At 44.9% G+C, this 25,376-nt stretch overlaps 1 non-coding gene across 1 annotated transcript; it reads left to right on the top strand.

Annotated features, from left to right (window-relative positions):
- Positions 1–9,972: 9,972 nt before the first annotated feature.
- trnak-uuu (transfer RNA lysine (anticodon UUU)) lies at positions 9,973–10,045 on the top strand. Its single transcript has one exon. It is a non-coding gene; the product is annotated as a tRNA-Lys (tRNA).
- The last annotated feature ends 15,331 nt before the right edge of the window (positions 10,046–25,376 follow it).

The raw sequence follows: 25,376 nt of genomic DNA, 5'->3' as shown, positions 1-25,376 counted from the left end.
TCTCAGTTCATAGAAAATCTTGGTAGGAAGGCTTACTATTAAATATTCATTTTTCACCATTTGATATGTTGAAGCAGTTCAGGGGGGAGATACTATCAGCATTTTGCTCAACTTGAGTTATACTGAGTTATTGAGCATCGAGCGCTGCAAAGAAGAATTTCATTGTTCTGTTCAGGGACATATGACGATAAAACACTCCGAACCGGCATTTCCCCCACAGGTGATGTTGCTCTGAGCATCCTGCAACTTCTGGGAAAAGTCAATCCAGAAATCTGGGAGAGCGTGCATGGATGAATCCCACACTGCATGAAACCAAGGATCCTCAGAGAGCTTTTTGAACTCTGTCTTCGTGCTGCAATTTTGTGTCCCTCAGGAAGGGCACTCTTTCAAGGAAAAATATATCAAAACATTCTGTGAAATTATGAGAAAGCAATTGCAACAGAAGCACTAATTAAAGACCATTAAAAAGAAGACAAGTAAATATTGATTCTGGCAGTGCATTCCAGGCTCCCCCCCCCCCCCCCCCCCCCGTGTAAAACTGTCCCACACCTCCGCTTCACAATTTGCCCCTCTCACCTTAAAGCTATGCCCTCTCGTTTACGGCATCTCCACCCTTGGAGAAAGGTTCTAACTGTCTACCCTACAATATTGGTGTGTCTCTCAATTTTATATTCCTCTATCAGGAACCCACCCGCATATCATAGAAACATGTTTGCCCAACTTCACTTTGGAGCTAATACCCTCTAATCCTGGCAGCATTCTGGTAAATCCCTCTCCATTACAGTTACAGTTAGAGTTACAGTTTAGTTTATTGTCACGTGTACTGAGGTGCAATGAAAAGCTTTTGTTGCAAGTTATCCAGTCTGCGGAAAGACAATACATGATTACAATCGAGCCATTTACAGATACGTGGTAAGGGAATAACGTTTAGTGCAAGGTAAAGCCAGCAAAATCTGATCAAGGATAGTCCAAGGGTCACCAATGAGGTAGATAGTAGTTCAGCACTGCTCTCTGGTTGTGGTAGGATGATTCAATTGTCTGATATCAGCTGGGAAGAAACTGTCCCTGAATCTGGAGGTGTGCGTTTTCGCACTCCTATACCTTTTGCCTGATGGGAGAGGGGAGAAGAGGGAGTGGCCAGGGTGTGACTCAACCTTGATTATGTTGCTGGTCTTGCCGAGGCAGCGTGAGGTGCAAATTGACAATAAAAGGGAGATTGGTTTGTGTGATGGTCTGGGCCGTGTCCACAATTCGCTACAATTTCTTGTGGTCTTGGATGGAGCTGTTTCCAAACCAAGCTGTGATGCATCCCGATAAAATGCTTTCTATGGTGGACCTGTAGAAGTTGGTGCATTCTCTCCAAAGCCTCAACATCTCTCCTGTTTGGGGGCAATCTGAACTACACAGGATGTTCCAAATGCAGCCTGACCAAAGTCCTAAAAAGCTGCAACATGGCTTCCTGACTCTTCCACTCAATGCCCGACCCATAAAGGCAAGCATAGTGTACGCATTCTTCAATGCTCCATCTACTTGTGTGGCCACTCATAAAGGTATTCATCCGTTAGAGATATGGAATAAGTAACCAGAAATCAACAAAGCCCACGAGATAAAGGAAACATCTTTTTGACCTCATTCCCTCAGATAAATGGCCAACGGTAGACTGTATCAAATGCAGAAATATATTTATCTTTTCTGTTGCTTTCAATCTGATCTTTTAATAGACAATAGACAATAGGTGCAGGAGTAGGCCATTCAGCCCTTCAAGCCAGCACCGCCATTCAATGCGATCATGGCTGATAACTCTCAATCAGTACCCCGTTCCTGCCTTCTCCCCATACCCCCTCACTCCGCTATCCTTAAGAGCTCTATCCAGCTCTCTCTTGAAAGCATCCAACGAACTGGCCTCTACTGCCTTCTGAGGCAGAGAATTCCACACCTTCACCACTCTCTGACTGAAAAAGTTCTTCCTCATCTCCGTTCTAAATGGCCTACCCCTTATTCTTAAACTGTGGCCCCTTGTTCTGGACTCCCCCAACATTGGGAACATGTTTCCTGCCTCTAATGTGTCCAATCCCCTAATTATTTTATATGTTTCAATAAGATCCCCCCTCATCCTTCTAAATTCCAGTGTATACAAGCCCAATCGCTCCAGCCTTTCAACATACGACAGTCCCGCCATTCCGGGAATTAACCTAGTGAACCTACGCTGCACGCCCTCCATAGCAAGAATATCCTTCCTCAAATTTGGAGACCAAAACTGCACATGTATTCTCCAGGTGCGGTCTCACCAGGGCCCGGTACAACTGTAGAAGGACCTCTTTGCTCCTATACTCAACTCCTCTTGTTATGAAGGCCAACATTCCATTGGCTTTCTTCACTGCCTGCTGTACCTGCATGCTTCCTTTCATTGACTGATGCACTGGGACACCCAGATCTCGTTGAACTCCCCCTCCTCCTAACTTGACACCATTCAGATAATAATCTGCCTTTCTATTCTTACTTCCAAAGTGAATAACCTCACACTTATCTACATTAAACTGCATCTGCCATGTATCCGCCCACTCACACAACCTGTCCAAGTCACCCTGCAGCCTTATTGCATCTTCCTCACAATTCACACTACCCCCCAGCTTAGTATCATCTGCAAATTTGCTAATGGTACTTTTAATCCCTTCGTCTAAGTCATTAATCTTAGACTGGATCTCTTTGTTCGTGTTTATTCTGCATTGCAACGATGATAACAACAAAAAGCACTTGTAGTTGTAAGGGGAACTGTTAAATGCAATCTTTTATCTCATTCGCCTAATAAAAACGTTATAATTTCGGCTTTCTTATCTGATTTGCTTTGTCCCATCGAGTATAATTTATTGATAGCACCATAATTTATCCGCTTCCCTCAACCTTGGAAAGAAAATCAGTCGGGAGTAGCATTCTTGTGGAGAATATGTATGGATATGAACATTACCTGGAGATCAAGATACTAAAGATAATAACCTTCGGGGCATGATAACCTTGCATGTGCAGAGTGTTTGGAATAGAATAAATAAAGGAAAATACCTCATTAACTCCTATTAGTTTAGTTTAGTTTAGAGATACAGTGCAGAAACAGGACTATCAGGTCACCGGGTCCGCATTGACCAGCGAGCCCTGTACATTAGCACCACCCTACATAATTAGACCCTAGCTAATTAAATTATTGCATCGTATGGGAGGCGCATTCCCAATCTCGTTGTACCCCTGTACAATGACAATAAAGATATATTGTATTGTATTGTATTGTACTTGAGAAGATTTATAATTTTTACCAAAGCTAAATTAACCTACAAACTGGTACGTCTTTGGAGTGTGGGAGGAAACTGGAGAACTCGGGGAAAACTCATGCAGTCACAGGAAGAACGTACAAACTCTGAACAGACATCACCCGTAGTCAAGATCGAACCTGGGTCCCTGGCGCTGTAAGGCAGCAACTCTACCGCTGCCCACCGTGCTGCTCTAAGGTTGAAGTACCATTCCCATATCACATTTAAAGTCTTTTTCCCCAAGGTACCGGAATGAAGAACCAGTGGTCAGAGAGAGGGGAAAGATTTCATAGGAACCTGAGGAGCAAATTTTCCACACAGAGGATGGTGGGTATATGGAATGAGCTGCCAGTTGAAATCGATGAGGCAGGTACTATTAAAAACATTATAAAATACTTTTTAGCCGACACATGGATAAGAAAGATTTGGAGGGAAATGGTGGAAGTAGTACCATATTAGTACTAGTACCAAAAGTAAGCAATGGGACTTTAGTCAAGGAACTTTAGTTTAGTTTAGAGCTACAGCGCAGAAACAGAACCTTCGGCCCACTGAGTCCGCGCTGACCAACGATCCCCGCACATTAATGCTACCGTACACACACTAGGGACAATTTACATTTATACCAAGGTAATTAACCTACAAACCTGTAGATCTTTGGAGTGTGGCAGGAAACCGAAGATCTCGGAGAAAACCCACGCAGGTCACAGGGAGAACGTACAAACTCCGTACAGCCAGCACCCGTAGTCAGGATCGAACCCGGGTCTCCGGCGCCGCAAGTGCTATAAGGCGGCAACTCTACTGCTGCACCACCTGCTGGTTTAAACAAAAAGACACAAATTGGTGGAGTAACTCAGCTGGTCAAGCTGAGTTCTTTGGAAAAGATGGAAATGCAACATTTCGGTTTGGGATGCTTCTTCAGTGGGCGGAGGGTGGGGGAGGAAGGGAGAAAGCTGGAACAGGGGTGGTGGCATGGTAGAGCCTGGCAAGTGATAGGTGGATATGCTGGCATTGTGTCTTTTTAATTGACAGATGGTGGGGCAAAGGCCAGAAATAAAAAAGCAAAAAATGTGAGATGAGGTAAGTGTAGAAGAGGCATCTGGAACAAGGTTGGATGGGGCATCGTTGTCGGCACTGAATAGTTCGGCCAAAGTCTCTGTTTCCCTGCTGTATGACAATAACTCTACACACATTTTCTGAAAGAGTTATTGATGACATAAAAAGGCAGCACTTTATTAGTATTATGCTCTCCTATTTGCTTTTGTATGGGCTGAGAATGGACAAAGTCATAATCTAAGACATTCTTTGATGTACAGTATTGACAGAAAGACAGGAGCATTGCTGAAATACACTGCTGAATAGGGTGGTACAGCGGTAGACTTGCTGTCTTACAGCTCCAGAGCCCCGGGTTCGATCCTGTCTAAGGGGGCTGTCTGTACGGAGTTTGTACGTTCTCCCTGTGACCTGCGTGAGTTTTCTCCCGCACTCCCAAGACGTACAAGTTTGTAGGTTAATTGGCTTGGTATAAAAGTAGTTGGGGGAATTTTATTTCTGGCTTGCAGTAAAGCATACTTGAACAATTTAAAGTGGGTCACTTCAACAAAGATAACAAGCGCAGAAACAGAACCTTCGGCCCACTGAGTCCGCGCTGACCAACGATCCCCGCACATTGCCAAAGGGACCCGAGGCTTTTGAAACTATTTCATGCATTTCCCATTGCTCAGTCAAATACAGTATCTTGCGGTAGTCTCAGAACAGACCAACTGACGGTTTATCACTCAATGTAACTTTATCTGAAGAGGATCGTGAGGTTTTTTTAAAATTAACACAGGGACAGAATTTGGCTGCACTGAAATATCTAGCAGAATCTCAGAGAAATAAACAAAAGGAGGTTCCGCATTCCTGGCAAGATACTGCAAATGAATCTTAATATCAAATCCCAATAAAATACCCCCATAAACAATGGTGAAAACAGGATTTCCTTTCTCATTCTTACATGCAATAAAATAAATGTGTGACTATACTAGATTGCCCCAAACTAGTTTTCATTCAGCAGAAATCAGATACCACTTAATTAGACAACCAGAGGCGATTGATACCATTCTATGATTCAGTGCCAACATGCTGTGAGTTCTCATTGGGAGACAGCTTCTCAATCAAAAAATAGATCACTTGCAGTCAAATGTTCATTGCTCAGTATTTAATGCACAGTTGGAGTCATTTTTATTTTTGGTTCAGAGCCTGCAATGCCTATTCTCAATGGAAATATTTTTTTGCCTGCTTCTCTTGCATCCTAAAAATGATAAAGAAACTGGTACTGCAGCACTTTTTCACTGGACCACTGCTTGGATCAAGTCAAGTCAAGTCAAGTCAAGTCAAATTTATTTGTCACATACACATACACGATGTGCAGTGAAATGAAAGTGGCAATGCCTGCGGGTTGTGCACAAAAAGAATTACAGTTACAGCATATAAATAAAGTTAATAAGTTACTATTATTGTCGACAAAAATTTAGTCTCTGGGGTTATAAAAGTTGACAGTCCTGATGGCCTGTGGGAAGAAGCTCCGTCTCATCCTCTCCGTTTTCACAGCGTGACAGCGGAGGCGTTTGCCTGATCGTAGCATCTGGAACAGTCCGTTACTGGGGTGGCAGGGGTCCCTCATGATCTTGCTTGCTCTGGATCTGCACCTCCTGATGTATAGGTCCTGCAGGGGGACGAGTGTAGTTCCCATGGTACGTTCTGCCGAACGCACTACTCTCTGCAGGGCTATCCTGTCCTGGGCAGAGCTGTTCCCAAACCAGACTGTAATGTTGCCGGACAGGATGCTCTCTACAGCCCCAGAGTAGAAGCAATGAAGGATCCTCTGAGACACTCTGAATTTCCTCAGTTGTCTAAGGTGGTAAAGGCGCTGCTTAGCCTTACCCACCAGTGCGGCAATGTGCGTTGCCCATGTCAGATCCTCTGCGATGCGGACTCCCAAGTATTTGAAACTGCTCACCCTATCCACAATAGACCCATTTATCTCCAGTGGCGTGTTCGTCCTTGGATGTTTAGCCCTTCTGAAGTCCACAATCAGCTCCTTTGTTTTAGTGACATTCAAGAGGAGGCTATTGTCCTGACACCAGAGTGCCAGATCAGCCACCTCCTCCCGGTAGGCCTTCTCATCGTTGTTGGAGATCCGGCCCACCACCACAATGTGGTGTATTAGCTATAAGGAGGTTGGACAATATTGGATTGTTTTCTGGTGAGCGTCTGAGGCTGAGGGGAGACCCAATAGAAGCTTATAAAATTATGAGAGGCACAGTTGGGTAGACAGTCAGGATCATTTTCCCAAGGGTGGAAAAGTTAAAAACAGGAGGGCATATATTTAAGGCGAGTGGGGCAAAGTTTAAAAGAGATGCAAGGTTTTTTTTCCACTCAGGGGTGGTGGTGCCTGGAATGTGCTGCCAGGGGCGGTGGTGGAGACGGATGCAATAGTGGCATTTAAGAGGCTGTTAGATAGGCTCATGGATATGTAGGAAATGGAGGGATAAGGATCACACGTAGGCCAATGAGTTTATCTTGACATCACATTTTGGGCTAAAGGACTTGTTCCTGTGCTGTGCTGTTCCATGTAGAAACAAGGAACTGCAGATGCTGGATCCAAAAAAGGGAAAAAGTGCTGGTGTAACTCAGTGGCCCTCTGGGTCACTCCAGCACTTTGTGTCTGTACTACTCCATGGTGTACATACACATGATGTGTAGGAAGGAAGTGCAGCTGCTGGTTTAAACCGAAGAGAGACACAAAAAGCTGGAGTAACTCAGCGGGACAGACAGCATCTCTGGAGAGAAGGAATGGGTGACATTTCGGGTCGAGACCCTTCCTCAGACTCATTATACTCTGGTGTAAAGTGAGACCAGTCACAATTCTGCACTCAATCTGGGCCACAGATAAAATGTTCACATCCATTTTTCGGTTGTTCAGTGCCACTACCTAACAAGCAGGTCATTTACATGTGCTAATTAAGTCTCTACGCCTGTTGAATGAATGCCACGTAAAAGGTGTCAGCATCAGATAAGCTGGGCCTCTTCCGAATCTACCGACAGATCCTGTTATCATTAATCAAAGACAAGCTTCCATTTTAAAATGCGATTGGCACATATTCAGCATTTACCCAGAGGAAGGAGCATGTCCTGGCAATCCCACAACCGGGACAATAATCACCCTTCCCTCATATAGCCACTGCAACATCCCTCCTGGCACTAACCGTTAACTTGTTGCCAGGGAGTGGCTGAGTTGACATTCAGAAATTTCAGTGAATTTCTACCTATGGAGGCAATTGAGACCGTGTAAAATAGGTGACCATTTTGCCGAACACTTGTGCTCAGTCCACCTAGGTCGGCCCAATCTCCCGGTTGCCAGCCATTTTAACTCCCTTCCCAGGACAGAATGACCTTTCAGTCCTGGGCCTCCTCCATTGCCAGAGTGAGGCCACACAAACTGGAGACGCAGCACCTCATATTCCACTTGGGTGGCTTACAACCTACAGTGTTAACATTGAATTGTCCAATTTCAAACAACACTCTCTATCCCCTCTCTTTCTCCTGCCCACTCCCCCCCCCCAACCGAGTATGTGCCCATTCCTCCCTCCATTTCCCATCCTCCCTGTCACCCCACTCCTTCTCCCTCCTTCATGTACCCATCTCCCATTCCATTGTCCTCCATTTCTCTTTTATCCCCCCTCTTCCCCTTCCCCTCCCCCCTCCCCATCCATTTAACGAGCTTTACATTTCATTCCTCTTCGCTACTCATCTTGCACATTTTCCTCTTCACCTCTAGACTTTGTCACTTACTCCACCCATCTGCAGATCAAATCCCACCTCACCTGTATCCACCTATCACTTGCTGGGCTTGGTCCTTGTTATGGGAATAGCGCGCTCTGTGGCGCAGTACCGAGGATATATTACCCATGAGGCAGTAGCTAAAGAGATCCTGAATTAAAATGGCTGAACCCAAGACTCGAGTGTAAAGCCTCTGTTAATTAGTTGTGTAGCTGTAATGGAGCAGGTTACAGAAAGGAAACACACTAACAAAACAGTCCTGTCCCCACTTCTCTTTTCCAGCTTTCTATCCTCTACTCCAATCAGTCTGAAGAAGGATCCCGACTCGAAACATCCCCAGTCTTTTTTCTCCTCAGATGCTGCCTGACCTGCTGAGTTCCTTCAGGCACTTTGTGTTTTGCTCAGGATTCCAGCATCTGCATTTTCCTGTGTCTCTGATGTAACCAGTGTCTTCGAACTTGTGCCCCAAAGAACCGTGTAGGGATTGTAAAGGTTAAATTCACCTGACCTTAAAAGCATCATTTACCTTTCTATATTCTCTCTTATTACTCTTACACCCCCTCTACCACCTGCATTAGGAAAGCAAACTGATGAATCTTCATTGGGAAACCCATACTGTTGGGAGTTACATATGGCCTTGTACCAGAGAGAGCTTCCCTCTGGTCATTTAGCAGACAGCCCAGTAATGTACAAAACACTAAATACATTCCCAAGTGAGAAGGCAAATGCAAGAAGTGCATGAAAAAAATATATTTAAAAGGTTCAACAATATCAATGATACACACATTTTTCATGTTTAATATAAGAAAATAACTGCAGATGCTGGTACAAATCGATTTATTCACAAAATGCTGGAGTAACTCAGCAGGTCAGGCAGCATCTCGGGAGAGAAGGAATGGGTGACGTTTCGGGTCGAGACCCTTCTTCAGACTGATTAATGTTTAATCCTTGGTTGGAATGATTCAAATTATGCACAAGTACATGAACTCATTTCGACAGTAACAATTTATGTTTTGATATGGACATCTCTGGCAGTCAGCTGAATGACTGAGAATGTTGATTAATGTTTGGGATCTTATGACCCACGAACATTTGGTTACAGTAACAGCACTGGAACTTCCCAGCCTTCTCAGCTGGGAATGTATTTACATGACTGGGCTGTTTGCTAAATGACCAGAGTGATGCTCTCTCTGGTGCAAGGCCTTATTTAACTCTCAACAGTATGGGTTTCCCAATGAAGATTCATCAGTTTGCTTGCCCATCACCAAGCTGACCATCTTCCCATTGTCTGCTCATCAGATACAGTGCTGCTGGGAGTTGCATTCTCCCAGCCTTTACCATGGTGGAAGACTCCACCATTTTAACATCCAGCTCCGCTGATATTCTTTGGTAAATGCAGCATTGAATGGTATAGGAAAGAACTGCAGGTGCCGGCTTAAGTCGAAGACAGGCACAAAATGCTGGAGTAACTCAGCGGGACAGGCAGCATCTCTGGAGAGAAGGAATGGGTGACGTTTCGAGTCAAGACCCTTCTTCAGACTGTGACACATCAGTCCGAAGAAGGGTCTCGACCCGAAATGTCACCCATTCCTTCTCTCCTGACATGCTGCCTGACCCGTTGGGTTACTCCAGCTTTTTGTGTCTAGCAGCATTGAATGGGTCAGTCTAGGCATCCTGATGGGGGGAACAAAGGGTTAATGAGAAGAGATGGGAGGGCAGTCAATGTTTCTGGAACTGCCACGGATCATCAGCCATTATTATTTCCAAATTACCATGCAATAAGACTAGATCATTTGAGCAAACAACTGCATGACGACAGAAGACTGCTTCAAATGTAAAATGTTCCAATGGAGCCTGGATAGCTCAGTCGGTAGAGCATCAGACTTTTAATCTGAGGGTCCAGGGTTCAAGTCCCTGTTCAGGCGGTGATCTCTTTGGAACAGAGACACTTGGAAGAGTTTTGCACATGGTGAAAATCGGTGCCACGACAGAGTTACACTGTATGTCACCATGGAGCTTCATGCTGGCAAATCATCTTTTCACTTGCCACATCAAGTGGAGCGGAGAAACAATGGTTTGTATCTTCAATTAAATTACATGCTCTGAAGAATATTTCATGGTTCCTTGTGTATCTGATTATAAATCATCACAAGACAAAACTTAATTGAATGTGAGTTTCTGAAATAAAACCAATTGCGCTTAGTAAGTGGAATCTGCCTAAGTCAGAGGCAATGGCTGCACTAAGTACACATTCATTTGGTATCTTAGCACTAATGGAACATTATCAATTCTTTGTTTAGGCTCCAATATCGCAAGAATTAGTTCATAGTCATAGTCATCATAATAATAATAATAATAATATATTCCTTTATTCGTCCCACACCGGGGAAATTTACAGTCTTCCCAGACAGAATCATAGTCATACAGCCAGGAAACAGGCCCTTAGGCCCAACTTACCCACACCGACCATGTACTCTCGTCCCACCTGCCTACATTTGGCCCATATCCCTCTCAACCTATCCTATCCAAGTACCTGTTTAAATGTTTCTTAAATATTGCAATATTATCTGCCTTAACTACCTCCTCTGGCAGCTAGTTCCATACACTCACCACCCCTCGTATGAAAAAGTTACCCCTCAGGTTCCTATTAAATTTCTCCTCCCTCATCTTAAACCTATGTCCTCTGGTTCTCGATTCCCCTATGATAGGCAAGAGATTCTGCATCGGCCCAATCTATTCCTCTCATGATTTTTTTACACACAGAATTGTTTCAACATGTGACGTTCAAGAGTGAAGTTAGATGTCTGTTGAAGCACAAATGAAAGATGAAACTGGTTATTTTCTTTTCAATTTTCATCCCAGACTGCAACAAATTGGTGGGACACTAGACAGCTAGATCTTCTCTCAATCACCTGCCACGTTTTGTCCTGCCTCTCCTCTTTCCCAGCTTTCTGCCCCTCCCTCCCACCCCACCATTACAATCAGTCTGAAGAAGGGTCCTGACCCAAAATGTTACTTTTCCATATTCTCCAGAGATGCTGCCTGACCCGCCTGACTAAAGAAATTCCTCTTCCTCCTTTCTAAAGGTTCGTCATTTTACTCTGAGGCTATGCCCTCTGGTCCTAGACTCTCCCACTAGTGGAAACATGCTCTCCGCATCCACTCTATCCAGAATTTTCACTGTTCGGTAAGTTTCAATGAGACTGGGCCAGTCCAGGAATGGAGTGTACATGTTTCTGTGCTATGCTGAGCATTAGATGCGAGTAAATTCTGTTTTCTCATTCTGTGCGGCATCTCTGCTAACTGTTACAAGTTCTTGAAGCAAAGATTGCCAGATTCTTGATTAGTAAAGGTACCAAGTGTTATGGGGGGAAAGACTTGAGAATGGGGTTGAAAGGGAAAGATAGATCAGCCACGATTGAATGGCAGAGTGGATTCAATGGGCCAAATGGCCACATTTTTTTCCTATTAACTAAGGTACTTATGAGCTACATCATTTTTCTATCATTTCCGTGACCGGTTGGAGACTGGATAGCATTTTTTGGCAGACGATTGGTCTCTGAAGTCCTGGTCATGCATTAATAAATGGAATGATCCAGGATTGGCAAAGATTAATAGTCTGCACTCTTGCCAGCTTGATAAAAAAACAGAAATGTTATTTTAATTCAATGAGCTGTAATGCTTTCATCTGTGAATTAAATGGCACCTGGATTTAGAAACAAATTGAATCATGTCACAAATCCAAGGCGAGCAAGAGTGATAACTAAATGCACTAATCCAGCAGTCTTCCCAGACAGAAAGACATCTCTCCAGTTCTGAGATAAAAATATATTTCAAAGGAGTGCACAGACTACCAGATCCAAAATGATTCAGAGGGTTTGCAGTTGAAGTAGCAAAACAGAAATCATTGGAAATACTCAGCAGGGCAGACAGTGGTGCAGCAGGTAGAGCCGCTGCCTCACAGCACCAGAAACCTGGGTTCGATCCTGACGACAGGTGTTCTCTGTACTGAGTTTTTATGGTTTCCCCATGAACTGCGTGGGTTTTCTCCAGGATCTCCGGTTTCCTCCCACACTCCAAAGACGTACAAGTTTGTAGGTTAATTGGCTTGGTATAAATGTAAATTGTCCCCAGTGTGTATAGGATAGCGTTAGTGTGCAGGGATCCCGGTCAGAGTGGACTCAGTGGTCCAAAAGGCCTATTTCTATGCTGTATCTTCAAACTAAACTAAACTAAACCTGCGTTCGATCTTGACTTCGGGTGCTGTCTGTGTGGAGTTTGTACGTTCCCCTTATGACAGCATTGGTTTCCTCCGGGTGCTCTGGTTTCCTCTTACTTCCCAAAGACAAGAGAATAGATGTAGGAAGGTCATGCTGCAGTTGTATAAGATGTTGGTGAGGTCACATTTAGAGTATTGTGTTCAGTTTTGGTCATTATGTTAAAATAAAGATGTTGTCAAGCTGGAAAGGGTGCAGAGAAGATTTACAAGGATTTTGCCAGGATTCTCGAGGGCATGAGCTACCGGGAGAGGTTGGACAGACTAATACTTTATTCTTTAGAGCGCAGGAAGATGAAGGGTGATCTGAAAGAGGTGTAAAAAAATCAAGATAGGAATAGATCGGGTAAATGCAGAGTGTCTTTTGCCCAGTGTAGTGGAATCGAGAACTGGAGGACATAGGTTTAAGGTGAGGGGGGGGTAATGCCTTGACATAAAGGGTGGTGGGTGTATGGAATGAGCTGCCAGAGGAGGTGGTTGAGGCAGTTATTATCGCAACTTTTAAGAAGCATTTAGATGGACACATGGACAGAATAATTTTAGGGGCATACAGGCCAAACACAGGCAGGTGGTACTAGTGTATGTAGATGGGGGATGTTGGTTGGCGTGGGCAAGTTGGACCAAAGGGCAGTTTCCATGCTGTATGACTCTATCACTCTATGATATGCGGGTTTTGGCCCTAGGGTGGATGAGAAGGTGAGATAATATTGAACGAGTGTGAATGGGTGATTGATGGGCGGCGAGGACTAGGTGGGTCATTGAGCCTGTTTCCATGCTGTATCTCTAATGAGGTTAGGCAGCATTCTGTCACACTGGCCCCATTGAAACTCAGGGGAGGTTATGCTCCAAGTTACATAATGCAGAGGCCCCATCCCTGATTCACCCCACGACAGGTCTGCACATCTGATCAAGCTGGGGCTGGGCACTGGCAGGTAGGATGGGTGATTTATTGCATCATGGCTTGGCTCGTAACTCAAAAGCCCTGGAACATAGCAGGCTACAGCAAATGACAGTTCCACATCTCAATCTCACCACCCATGCTCTGAAACCAGTCTGTATGAAAAATACCCATGTCCTTCAATCCTCCCAAGTTTTATACATCAAGAATCAAGAGTGTTTAATCGTCAAGGACCTAAGGGTGTCAACCAAAATCATCACCTATTCCTTTTCTCCAGAGATGCTGTCTGACCCGTTGGGATACTCCAGCATTTTGTAACTATCGTTCGTGTTTAATTGTCATACGTACTGACAAATGAACAATAAAATTCTTACTTGCGGCAGCGTAACAGGGCTGTCAACACAATAGACGTATATAATATATAACCAAACATTCAGTAATCCCAGTACTAGTGCAGAAATACCCAAAGTTCCTACAGTGCCCAAGGACAGTCCACGGGGAGAAGTCTGAATTCCAAGCCAAAACGTCGCCCATCCATGTTCTCCTGAGATGCTGCCTGACCCACTGAGCTACTCCAGCACTTTGTGTTTTCCAAAGACAGTTCATAGTTTATCGTTGAGGTTAGTGTTGTGTTGAGTTCAAGAGCTGCTCAATATTGTGGTGGCACAGTGGCACAGCGATAGAGTTGCTACTGTTCTAATTTGTTTCATTGGTTGTTTAAATTAATACTGACTAGCTAATTAATTTATTGCATCGTATGGGAGGCGCATTCCCAATCTCGTTGTACCCCTGTACAATGACAATAAAGATATATTGTATTGTATTGTATTACAGTGCAAGAAACCCGGGTTCAATACCGAGTACAGTTATTGTCTGTACGTTCATCCTGTGACCAGGTGGGTTTTTCCCGGGTGCTCAGGTTTCCTCGCACACTCCAAAGGTGTACAGACTTCTAGGTTAATTGGCTTTGGTAAACAAAAACGTAAATTGTCCTTAGTGTGTAGGATAATGCTAGTGTATGGGGTGATCAATGGTCGGCACGGACTAGGTGCATCTCTAAAGTGGTCTAAAGCCTGATGGTTCATAAGATCATAAGTGATAAGAGTAAAATTAGGCCATTTGGCCCATCACATCTACTCTGCCATTCAATCATGGCTGATCTGTCTCTCCCTCCTAACCCCATTCTCCTGCCATCTCCCCATAACCTCTGACTAATCAAGAATCTATCTATCTCTGTCTTAAATATATCCACTGGCTTTGCCTCCACAGCCTTTTGTGGCAAAGCTTTTCACAGATTGACCACCCTCGGACTACAGATGCTGACTAAAGTCTAAAGAAATGGTTGTTGGGAAGAAGCTATTCTTCAACCTGGTAGTCATGGTTTTCAGACTTTCCTGATGGTAGGTGTGAAATGACAGTGGAGCGATTCTTTGATGACATTGGCTGCTTTTTTTGGATATGGTATCCATTCAATAGTAGGGATGTCGGTACGTGTGATGGACCGGGCAGTGTCCACCACTTTTGGTCATCTGCTTCAGTCCTGGATGTTCGAGTTGCCAAACCAGGCTCTGATGCAATCAGTCAATATACTCTCCACCTGTAGAAGTTCAAGATGTTATTAATCGACAACCCAAATCTACTCAATCTTGCATGGTCAGGCGTGTCTGTCAGCCTATACAAACTTAGTTTGGCCAGAATATTGTGTTGCAGCCAAAGTAGGATTTTTTTTTCTTGGATGCACAATCCTCACAGCTAAGGCTTATCAATTATTTTGCCATAACTTCAGTAAATATAAAATTGCACATCATCCATTTTCTGCAGCAGAGGTATTTAAGAAGAGGATGAGACATTGAAATTGATTTGTCGCACTGCAGATAGTCAGTGGCTTGGAACACAAAAGTACAGGCCTTTTAGTGATCGAGGACGTGCCAGGTATTCCAAATACGTTACAGCTCAGTGAAGTGGGAGACTACAGAGAACGGATTGAACTTCAAGATAATAAAGCGATGGATTAAGGACTCGGCTTCAGTGGGTAACATTTAAGCTCGAACTGCTCAAGCTAGGTTGTGGCAATATACCACCATCAACATTTAATGCATCTGAATTCAAAGTCATAGACTTTAACCAAGAAGGAGATTGTTCTATTGCCAGGTGGGAACCTCTAACAGTCAAGTGAAAATATTCATTCAAGGTGTTGTGAACTCTATCTTGAAGGAGGCTGACAAAAGTATTTGTACAATTGCAAATGTAAAGCTTTTCACTGTACCTCGGTACACGTGACAATAAACTAAACCAACTAAACTAAACTAAACGGCAGATATTTGACATCATAGCTGACAAAGTGTAATCATAAGTTCATCAGACATAGGCACAGAATTAGACCATTCGGCCCATCGAGTCTAATCCGCCTTTCAATCATGGCTGGTCTATCTTTCCCTCTCAACCCCATTCTCCTGCCTTCTCCCCATAACCTTTGACACCCTTACTAATCAAGAACCTGTCAAGCTCCGCTTTAAAAATACCCAATCACATGGCCTCCACAGCTGAATGAATTCCACAGTTTAACCAGCCCTGACTAACAAAATTCCTCATCTCCTTTCCAAAGATATGTCCTTTTTTTTCTGAGGTTGTTCCCTCTGGTATTAGACTCGCCCACTAGTGGAACCATCCTCACCACATCCACTGTACCGATTTGGTAAGTTTCAATGAGGTTCCCCCTCAGGCTTCTAAACTCCAGCGAGTACAGGCCCAGTGCCGTTAAAACGTTCATCATACGTTAACCCAATCATTTCTGGGATCATTCTCGTAAATCTCCTCTGGACCCTCTTCAACGCCAACTTTTATGTCAGATTTTATTTTGGTCGGATTCACCATCCCCATTCTCTGCCCAAAATAACTCGTAGTATAAGAAAATAACTGCAGATGCCAGTACAAATCGAAGGTATTTATTTCACAAAATGCTGGAGTAACTCAGCAGGTCAGGCAGCATCTCAGGAGAGAAGGAATGGGTGACATTTTGGGTCGAGACCCTTCTTCAGTCTGAAGAAGGGTCTCGACCCGAAACGTCACCCAAAATAACTCACTGAGAGTATTAACTGTCTCAGCGGCGTCCGGCTACGTCCAGGGAACTTTCTGCAGTGCACGGCCTTCTGGGTAACTATGCCACCATTGCCGGCTTGTTTCTGATGGAAACTTAAGAGATCGTACAACGTTGTGGAAATTACAAACTGCCCTGATTGCACTGGGGACTGAATACAGAATTGTTTGCGTGAGTACGATTTTCCGTAAGTCGCCTGTTGTGCAAGTCGGGGAGTGCCTGTACTTGTTGAACCAATGTTTAGTGGATTTTTTTAGCCTAAAAATTGAAAGAAACAACAGAAAAAAAAGGAACTTCCAACAACAGCCCTATTCAGAATAGCACAGCTGGAAGACAGATATGTTTCCTCAGCCAGAGCTAGGATCACACATTCCAAGCTGAGTGATGTCAAGACATGAGGACAAGAAGCAAAGTGAAAATCCCACATCATTGTACAATAGTATAATTCAGTGATTACACAGGTGTAGATTTTTAATTTTTCAGTTAAATATATTAATGGCTTCATCTCAGAATGAAGAATGTCAAAATATACTTTGGCTTCTGCCGTGAATATTACTGGAAATTGAATCATTACTGTGTGAGCCCATTTATTTAGACTTAATGACAAACCTTAACAGTAAAGACACCATGCTGCGTATTCAGGGATGTTAGACTCAGTGTTCTTTCAATTTTGTTCTCACCCTCTATATTTAGATCGCCATTACAAAATAAATCCTCTCAGAAAATGTATGCTTTTGTGTCCTTTAAATATGCAAATTGAATACAGTGCAAGTGTTACTAACCCGTCACTTCCAAAAATTATTCTTTTTCTTGTAAGAACTATGTACTGAATTAATTGGATAGAAAATCCAATTCCAAGCATCAATTTTATGCATTTTAACTAGTAGCATACCATTACCATGGCTTGAGAAGGTATGACCTCTGGGGTTTAATTGGACACATTGGTCTGGGGATCATTGGCAACATAGAATAATATAAGATAAATGAGTAAGAGTGGGCCAATATGGCCTGGAGCTGGTTTCACCATTCAATACGATTGTATCCAATCCCATCCAATTCATTTGAGTCTGAAACTGAAGAAATGTCATGACCCAAAATGTCACCCATCCTTTGTCTCCAGAGATGCTGGCTGACCCGCTGAGTTACTCCAGCATTATGTGTCTATCACTCCCAACCCCTGTTACCATCGATTCTACAATAGTCTAAATATCTACCTCTGTCTCACGAAGCATCCAGAGAACCTCAGAAAAGGACATCCAAATATTTCCTAACTTCAGATGTAAATTGTCTACCTCATATTAGTTCAGCTTAGTTTAGAGATACAGCGTGGAAAGGCCGTGAGGCCCACAGAGTCTGCGCCGACCAGTGGGCACTTGTACACTAGTTCTATCCTAGACACTGGAGACATTCTTTTTAATATCAAAGCCAATCAACCTAAAAAGCCTGCATGTCTTTGGAATGTGGGAGGAAACCAGAGCACCCGGAGAAAACCCACGTGGTCACAGGGAGTACGTACAAACTCCGCACAGACAGAACCTGTGGTCAGGATTGAACCCAGGTCTCTGACGCTGTGAGGCAGCAACTCTACAGCTGTGCCACTGCCCTCATCATGACACCATGCCCGCTTGGGGAAAAATAAACCTTAGAGGGTTATTTGATTGACTGAAAGATACAGCATGGACACAGGGCCTTTGGCCCAACCTGTCCACGCCGACCAACATATTCCATCCACATTAGTCCCACCTGCCTGCGTTTGGCTCATATCCCTCCAACCCTATCCTATCCACGTAGCTGCCTAAATGTTTCTTAAATGTTGTGATTGTAACTGCCTCAACTACCTCCCCTGGCAGCTCATTCCATACACCCACCACCATTTGTGTAAAAAATGTGGCCCTTAGGTTCTCATCAAATCTTTCCGCCACACTTTAAACCTATGTCCTCTGATTCTTGATTCCCCTACTCTGGGTAAAAGACCGTGCATTTACCCTATCAAATACTATCTTGATCTTATACACCTGCGCTAAAGGAATAAAGTCCTACCCAACTCAACCTCCCCCCTATAGATCAAGCCCTTGATTCCTGGCAATATCCTTTAAAATCCTTTTTGGACTCTTTCCAGCTTAACAAAATCTTTCATATAACAGAGTGATCAAAATTAACACCATACATCAACATATATCATTGCTCACACATCATTTTTATTTTTCATGCTATTAAAAGCAGTGATATTATCTTGCCACTTCATTTATCCTGTTGATGGAAGATCACATTAAAAGGAGAGAAACATTTGCTGAGATTGTATAATGTTATCATTTCCTCAATGCAAAGGATGTGTTTGAGCACATAAGGAATTTGTCTTCAGAAAATCAGGCACACGGCCGTAAATTTGTTTATCTGTGAAAGCACGTTATTGGTTCTGGTGGAAGCTCTATGGGTTCCTCTCTGGAGTAATAAAGCATCGCAGAGAAAAAGTTTTTATCATGTTTGATGTTGCATTTGCGATGATTTGTCAGGTTTTAGCACGTAATGCAGCAAACAGCTGAAGTTTGAGATAAAAGCTGAATGTGCCTGAAATGCCCAATAGATCTGGGAGAAAGAGAAAGAGAACATGGAACAGTACAGCACAGGAACCGGCCATTTAGCCCAGAATGTCTGTGCCAAACTGAACCTTAGACCAGCACTTATCTGCCTGCATATAATCCATATCACTCCATTCCCTACCTATCCAAATGTCTCTGAAAAACTCATGTTACTGTTGTACAAAACATTGGTGAGGCCATATTTAAAGTTTTTCAAAAATATAGCAAACCCAATCAATTATCTTTAAATAGAAACCCTTTGGTTGAAAAAAGGCTGAAACTTCTTTTGCAGATAATTATGAATCAAATGCAAACTCTTATGATGCAGGATCAAATAAAATGGCCTCTTTAAGTCCACTGCTCAGTGATTGAACCAATTTCTAGTCAGTCCGAATGTGGAAACAAGGATTCTGAAGAAGGATCGCAACCCGTTGTGATATCGTTATCTCCAGGATGCTGTCTGACCCACTTTTTGGCAATTTTTAATATAATTAGTCAGATACAAAATCAAATACTTCCTCCTAAAACAGTATACTGTCTGCAGGAACATAGAGGGAACTGCAGATGCTGGTTTATACTGAACATAGACACATACTGCTGGAATAACACAATGGGTCAGGCAGCATCTTTGGAGAAAAAGGGTGGGTGACGTTTTGGGTTGGAAGAGTCTGAGGAAGGGTCCTGGCCCGAAACATCACCCATCCTATTTCTCCAGAATGCTGCCTGACATGCTGAGTTACTCCAGCATTTGTGTCTATATTCAGAACATAGAGGGAACCGTTTTTGAAACAAAAATAAGTACCACATTGAAAATGGAAAACAATTTGGAGACAGTGGGGTGATGAGAAGTGCATCAGATAGAGACCAAATCAATGATAACCTATCTGAAGAAGGGTCCCGACCTGAAACGTCACCCATTTATGTTCTCCAAAGATGCTGTCTGACCCGTTGAGTTACTCCAGCACTTTGTGCCTTTCATTGTAAACAAGCATCTACAGTTCCTTATTTCTACAATAATTTTTAATGTCTTCTTTCCAGCCTGTAGAAAAATCAGTTTTGCCAAGCCTAGATTTTTTGCCCCTTTTTGTTTCAGAACTAACCCTTATATCACCCAGAATTGTATTTAATCAACAGCTACACAGAGAGAGACACAAAATGCTGGAGTAACTCAGCGGGTCAGGCAGCATCTCGGGATATCCCGAGATGCTACCTGACCCGCTGAGTTACTCCAGCATTTTGTGTCTACCTTCAATTTAACCCAGCATCTGCAGTTTTTTTTCGCTACACGAGGAACTGATGTTGGATTCTTGAGTAAAACACAAAGTGCTGGAGGGACATGTGGCAGGACAGTGGCACAGCAATGGAGCAGCTACCTCACAGCGCCAGGGACCTGGGTCAATCCTGGCCATAGGTGCTGTCTGAATGGAGCTTGTACGTTCGCACCCTAACCTCGTGGGTTTTTCCCAATGTATTCCTCCAGCACTTTGTGTTTTACTGTAACAATAATGAAGACAGTTATGAGAAATGAAATATGGAGTTCTCTTCAGGAATTTTAGATGCCGTCCGCAGCCCATTAGCTCATTCAGAAGCATATACTATAATATTTAGACTTCAGAGATACAGTGTGGAAACAGGCCCTTTGGCCCACTGAGACCGTGCCGACCAGCGATCACCGCCTACACTAGCACCATCCTGCACACCGGGGACAATTTACAATTTAACCTACAAACCAGTACATCTTTGGAGTGAGGGAGGAAACCTGTAGCACCCAGAGAAAACTCACGCAGTCACAGACAGAACGTACAAACTCCATACAGACAACACCTGTAGTCAGGATCGAACCTGGGTCTCTGGAGCTGTAAGGCAGCAATTCTACCACTGTGCCACTGTGCCACTGTGCCACTGTGCCACTCTACCACTGCCACTGTGCCACTGCGCCACTCTACCACTGTACCACTGTGCCACTCTACCACTGTACCACTGTACCACTGTGCCACTCTACCACTGTGCCATTGTACCACTGTGCCACTCTACCACTGTACCACTGTGCCACTCTACCACTGTGCCACTGTGCCACTCTACCACTGTGCCACTCTACCACTGTGCCACTGTGCCACTGTGCCACTGTGCCACTCTACCACTGTACCACTGTACCACTGTGCCACTGTGCCACTCTACCACTGTACCACTGTGCCACTGTGCCACTGTGCCACTCTACCACTGTGCCACTCTACCACTGTGCCACTGTACCACTGTGCCACTGTGCCACTGTGCCACTGTGCCACTCTACCACTGTACCACTGTACCACTGTGCCACTGTGCCACTCTACCACTGTACCACTGTGCCACTGTGCCACTCTACCACTGTGCCACTCTACCACTGTGCCACTCTACCACTCTACCACTGTACCACTGTACCACTGTGCCACTCTACCACTGTGCCACTCTACCACTGTGCCACTCTACCACTGTGCCACTCTACCACTCTGCCACTGTGCCACTCTACCACTGTGCCACTCTACCACTCTACACTGTGCTGCCCTTGGGGCCCTTATTCTCCAAAAGCAGCGTTTGTGCTAAAATACACAAATTAAATGCATGATATCAGTTTGATGCATTTCCATTAGCAGTGCTTGATTATATACTCAGAATGACTGATTGTTCATACTCAGGGTCATATTGAGCATCTCGCAAAACAACAGGATTAAATTTGTGCTGATAAACACGATGATTTTAATGATCATTAACTTGTGATTACATGGTACTGTGAGAACTCGAATCCTTTGTATTATCCCACTCCATCATCCCTCTTCCTTAATTCCCTTCTGCCCACAGATTGGAATGAATTAACTGAATCAATTTTTCCAAAGGAGCTTGGGTTCTAATTAATACATTTTATTATCTGTTTTGATTTATGAAATGAAAGAAGTCATTATAGTTTGCTATTCACTATCAATGTCGGAAAATGGGTCCCAACCTGAAACGTCGCCTGTCCATTTTCCTCAGAGATGCTGCCTGGCCCGTTGAGCTACTCCAATATTTTGTGCCTACGTTCACTATCAATCTTCATTGCTGATTCCATTATCATTCTATTTTATAACTTCAGACAGAGGGCATAGAACAGTTTGGCAAAGGAGCAGGCTCTACGGACCACAATGTCTGTGCCAAAGCTTCATGGGAACTGTTACTAAACTATTTGGGCCCAAATTTGCTACTTACTAGATCTGTGATTCGCAGTTTACATTTTATTTCAATCATATATTCAGACCAAGTATAATCTAGGTTCCAATAAGAGATAGAAAGTGAACAGAAAACCTACAGTGGTGCAGCAGATAAAACTGCTGCCTCACGGTGCCAGAGACCCAAAGTCAATCCAGACCTCAGCATCTGTCTGTGCAGAGTCTGCATGTTCTCCTTGTGACTGCATGTATTTCTTCCGGGTACTCAGGTTTTCTCACACATCCCAAAGATGTGCGGGTTTGTAGGGGTCAATTGGCTGCTCAGAAATTTCGGGATAACATTGATCTAGTGATCTTGGTGTGGAACGTGTGGGCCGAAAGGCCTGCTGCAATGCTGTACCTGGAAACTATACTAAAGCTAAACTAAACGAAACTAATCGAAAGAAGACACAAGAAGCTGCAAATGCTGGTTTACAACAACAAAAAAGACACAAAGTGCTGGAGTAACTCAACAGGTCTGTCAGCTTCTCTGGAGAACATGGAAAGGTAACGTTTTGGGATGCGACCCTTGTTCAGACTAAAGTAAATACCTTTGCACGGATGATAGACACAAACAGCTGGAGTAACTCAGCGGGTCAGGCAGCATCTCTGGAGAAAAGGAATAGGTGACGTTTCAGGTGGAGACCCTTCTTCAGACTGAGAGCCAGGGGAAAGAGAAACGAGAGATATAGACGGTAACATAAAGAGCTATAGAACAAATTAATGAAAGAAATGCAAAAAAGTATCGATGATAAAGGAAACAGTTGGCTGTGGACTAGGTGACAATGAATTACACCCAATTAGACTCAACAAGATGACTTTGAAGCCAGACAATGACTTGAGAGGGGATGCAAGGGTTATTTGAAGTTAGAGAAATCCATATTCATGACCCCAACCCCCACCATTGCCGGGTGTTCACCATCCCCCCTGACCTCCCTCTTTCAGACACCGAACGGTCGGTCCTCAGCAGAGGCCTTACCTTTGTTCCCCTCCGCCCCCACATCAACGAGTTCCGCGTCCGCCATGACGTGGAGCTCTTCTTCCGCCGCCTCCGCCTCCGAGCCTTTTACCATGGCAAGGAGTCCCGACCCCGCACTGATGACCCCTTCTCCTGTCTCCAACGGACCCCCTCCACTTTTACCCCCCAGTATGGCCTACTACCCTCACTAGTACTTTTTATCTCAAACTGCCGGCGTGACATCAGCCGCCTCAAATTTTCCACTCCCCTGACTAACTCCAACCTCTCCCCTCCTGAACGTGCAGCCCTCCACTCACTCTGCAACAACCCGGACTTAATAATTAAACACGCTGACAAGGGAGGGGCTGTGGTAGTCTGGCGTGCTGACCTCTACCGCACCGAGGCCAGACGACAACTATCAGACACCTCTTCCTACCTATCCCTGGACCATGACCCCACCGATAAACACCAGACCTTCATCAGCAGCACCATCACTGACCTCACCAACTCCGGCGATCTACCCCTCAGTGCCTCTAATCTCATAGTTCCCCAGCCCCGCAAGGCCCGATTCTACCTCCTACCCAAAATCCACAAACACAACTGTCCCGGCAGACCCATTGTCTCTGCCTGCTCATGCCCTACCGAACTTATCTCTACCTACCTCGACTCCATCCTATCCCCCTGGTTAAATCCCTCCCCACCTACGTCCAAGACACCTCACACGCTCTCCATCTCCTGGATAACTTCCGGTTCCCAGGCCCCCACTCCCTCATTTTCACCATGGATGTCCAGTCACTCTACACTTCCATCCCCCACAAGGATGGTCTCGAAGCCCTCCGTTTCTTCCTCGACCGTAGAACCAGCCAATCCCCATCGACCAACACTCTCCTCCGCCTAGCAGAGCTGGTTCTTACCCTCAACAACTTCTCCTTTGACTCCTCCCACTTCCTCCAAACCCAGAGGCGTAGCTATGGGCACTCGCATGGGCCCTAGCTACGCCTGCCTCTTTGTCGGGTACGTCGAACAATCCCTGTTCCAGACGTACACTGGCCCCATCCCCGAACTCTACCTCCGCTACATCGACGACTGCATTGGTGCTACCTCTTGCACCCATGCAGAACTCACTGACTTCATACACTTCACCTCCAATTTCCATCCTGCCCTTAAATATACCTGGACTATCTCTGACATCTCCCTCCCATTTCTGGACCTCACCATCTCCATCACAGGAGAAAAACTAGTGACGGACATTTACTACAAGCCCACCGACTCGCACAGCTATCTGGACTACACTTCTTCCCACCCGGTCCCCTGCAAAAAGTCTATCCCCTACTCCCAATTCCTCCGTCTACGCCGCATCTGCGCCCGGGATGAGGTGTTTCAGATTAGGGCTTCCGAGATGTCCTCGTTTTTCAGAAAACGGGGCTTCCCCTCCTCCATTATAGATGAGGCTCTCACTAGGGTCTCTTCTACATCCCGCAGCTCCGCTCTTGCTCCCCCTCCCCCCACTCGCAACAAGGACAGGGTCCCCCTCGTTCTCACCTTCCATCCCACCAGCCAGCGGATCCAACATATCATCCACCAACATTTCCGTCACCTACAACAGGATCCCACCACTGGCCATATCTTCCCATCCCCTCCCCTCTCTGCGTTCCGCAGAGACCGTTCCCTCCGCAACTCCCTGGTCCACTCGTCCCTTCCTACCCAAACCACCCTAACCCCGGGCACTTTCCCTTGCAACCGCACGAGATGCAACACCTGTCCCTTTACCTCCCCCCTCAACTCCATCAAAGGACCCAAACAGTCTTTCCAGGTGAGACAGAGGTTCACCTGCACCTCCTCCAACCTCATCTATTGCATCCGCTGCTCTAGATGTCAACTTATTTATATCGGCGAAACCAAGCGCAGGCTCGGCGATCGCTTCGCTGAACACCTGCGCTCGGTCCGCATTAACGCAACTGATCTCCCGGTGGCCCAGCACTTTAACTCCCCCTCCCATTCCCAGTCTGACCTCTCTGTCATGGGCCTCCTCCAGTGCCATAGTGAGGCCCGCCAGAAATTGGAGGAGCAGCACCTCATATTTCGCCTGGGCAGTTTGCAGCCCGGTGGTATGAACGTCCACTTCTCCAACTTCAGATAGCTCCTCTGTCCCTCCCTTCCCCTCCTCCTTCCCAGATCTCCCTCTATCTTCCTGTCTCCACCTATACCCTTCCTTTGTCCCACCCCCGAC

Source organism: Rhinoraja longicauda, chromosome 6 (genome assembly GCF_053455715.1).
Source record: "Rhinoraja longicauda isolate Sanriku21f chromosome 6, sRhiLon1.1, whole genome shotgun sequence".
NCBI lineage: Eukaryota > Metazoa > Chordata > Chondrichthyes > Rajiformes > Arhynchobatidae > Rhinoraja > Rhinoraja longicauda.
The sequence above is the reverse complement of the archived record's forward strand: the minus strand, read 5'-3'. Positions and strand labels throughout refer to the sequence as shown.